The sequence below is a fragment of the Ochotona curzoniae genome, unplaced genomic scaffold, assembly GCF_017591425.1.
Source record: "Ochotona curzoniae isolate NIBS_2020 unplaced genomic scaffold, NIBS_Ocur_1.0 scaffold_3890, whole genome shotgun sequence".
Lineage (NCBI taxonomy): Eukaryota > Metazoa > Chordata > Mammalia > Lagomorpha > Ochotonidae > Ochotona > Ochotona curzoniae.
In genome coordinates, this window is record NW_024467115.1 from 5643345 (window position 1) to 5645816 (window position 2472).

A 2472-nucleotide genomic window follows, 5' to 3' on the forward strand; every position below is an offset into this window, starting at 1 on the left:
ATCTCACAGCCATGTTGGATGATCCAGATAGGGCTTTTTGCCTGTTTCCAGCACTGTGGAATCTGACAGGAGGTTTGTTTTTGCATGTGAAGATGGACTGACCAACGCATGGGAAAGGAGGCTTGCGTTAATACAGAAAGGAAAGTTGAGAAAGGCAGTTTTGAAGATTCTGAGAAAAGAATCATGCATATTAAGGATCTGGGAAAAGAATTCATGGATATGATTATTGAGGGAGTGAGAAAATTATAACGTAGGACTGAGAAAGGTCCATTATAACAAAAGACATTTGTCCTTCCTTGATAATACAATGAAAGGAAATGCAGATAAGTAAATTATAGATATATGAAAAAGGACAAATAATTAGAACACATGGAGAGCAATACATATAATACAGTTGGTATTGATGTTACCATTTTTTCAAGGTGCTTGTCTGTGTAATCCTTTCATTATTGTGTCAGAGTTCAATTGATCCAATATAGAAAAGAAAAGGTGGTAGTTATATTGGTCAATACAAGGCTTGTTAGATATTTAAGCGCAAAAAGCAAGACAGTAATGAAACTAAATTGGAATCTGATTGAACATTCTAGTATGAACAGAAAATAAATACACAACGGATTGAAACTCCAAGGAGTTTTCTGGCTTATTTTACTTCTGATTGTTTCTTTTCAACTTTTCTTTTTTCAATAGGATTCCCCACCCCTACAGCCCTGACCCTGCTATTCTACCACTGCATTGAAATTGTCTATGCAAGAAGTACTGTAGTTTTACTTTTCCACATAGCAATGAACATTTTCAATCTTTGTCATCCTTCAGCAGTATTTGAAACCACAGATTAATCTCTTGAAATTATTTGTTTGCTTTGGGTCCGTGTCATTATACATTTTTGTATTTACTTCTAGCGAATCAGTCACTCTTAGTCTCATTTTCCCCGTCTGCTTCCTCTTTGTAATTGGTGGTTTGGGAATTACCCACAATTAGCCAGAGTTGAATTATTGAAACGTACATCTCTTCCCCAAAAGAGATTTTGAGATCTCATACAACTTCAAGAATACTAACACTAGTTTCTGATATATCCAACAGTGTATCACTAACAATTGATCTTAAATTAAATATATTTGATTTAATTTGTGTAAAAAAAGTTTCCATCCTTACCACCAAATCATTGTTTTTTCAGTTTTTTCACCTGATAAATGACATGCCAATTACCAATTGCTGAAATAAAAAATGTAACAGTCATCTTAGATTCCTCTTTCAACCACAACTGTATGAAAAATATCATGATAAAATTCTGGGCTGGGATATGTTTTCAGAATGCAATTTTCAACACTTGAATCATTAGCAACCTAGCATGAATCATTTCTTCCTAATATTTCTGGAAATTTCCAGATGATTACTCTTTCGCATTTTTGACCCCTACAATCAATTGCCTATATAACAGCATGTGTTCTTTTGGAAAAATAAATTTGGTTGCACACATTTCCTACTCAGACCTTTCCAAAAAATGCAGAATTTAATCAATGAACTCAAAGGTTTACGATGATTTTCACTAAATACTTACTAACTTAATCTTCTATTACTCTTCCTTCCATTTGCCCCACTTATACCACACACATGAACAAATTCTTGTTCTTCCAACTTGTCTCTTCTTGGAAACATTTACATTTGCTGTTCGCCAATCATGATGGATTCTTTCCTCAATTATTTACATCACCAACTGATCTTATTTTAAATCATATATGCAATTTAAAATAAATTTCAGTTTTTTTCATTGACGGTATAGATTGGATAATGTTTCACAACACTTTACTCATTCTGGTTAATTTTGCATATCTTCAACTTTACATACCCTTACAGTGGGCAGAATGTACTTTGTTTTTTTTGACCTTGGCCATTGACATCTTTCTGTTTTGGTCTATGGAGCTCCTGGCTGGGACTTTTGTAGGTTCTTTCCTCCAAGCATTAAAGAATTCAGTAGAAGGATGTATTCTACAAAATTGTATCATAAAATTCAAAATTCAAAATAAGATTTTTAACAACATGTATAGAAAGGCAGAATTTGCTAACAGTAACCAAATGATGCATGAATAAATGACAAAATGCAAAAGATTACAAAAGAAAGCCCCTTTTCCAAGGAAAACATCCGAAAGCATAAAAGCCATCAGTTAAGAAGAGAATCTCCAACCAAGAACAAGCTTACTCAACCAGGTTAAGTTCCCTTCATACCCTCAGAGACTTAACAGGTTACATCCACATTGGAACTCGTCAAATATTCCAAAAGGGGTGGAGTTTGGGACACTGCCTGTCACTGAATTTTTTTTTAAGGAAATGTTGAAAAGTTGCACGGTATCAAATACATGACATAAGCAAGTATGCTCCCATGGTTAATTTTTTTTAAGATTTAACTATTTTTACTGGAAAGACAGACATAAAGAGAGAAGGAGATACAGAGAGAAACATCCTCCATCCTCTCAT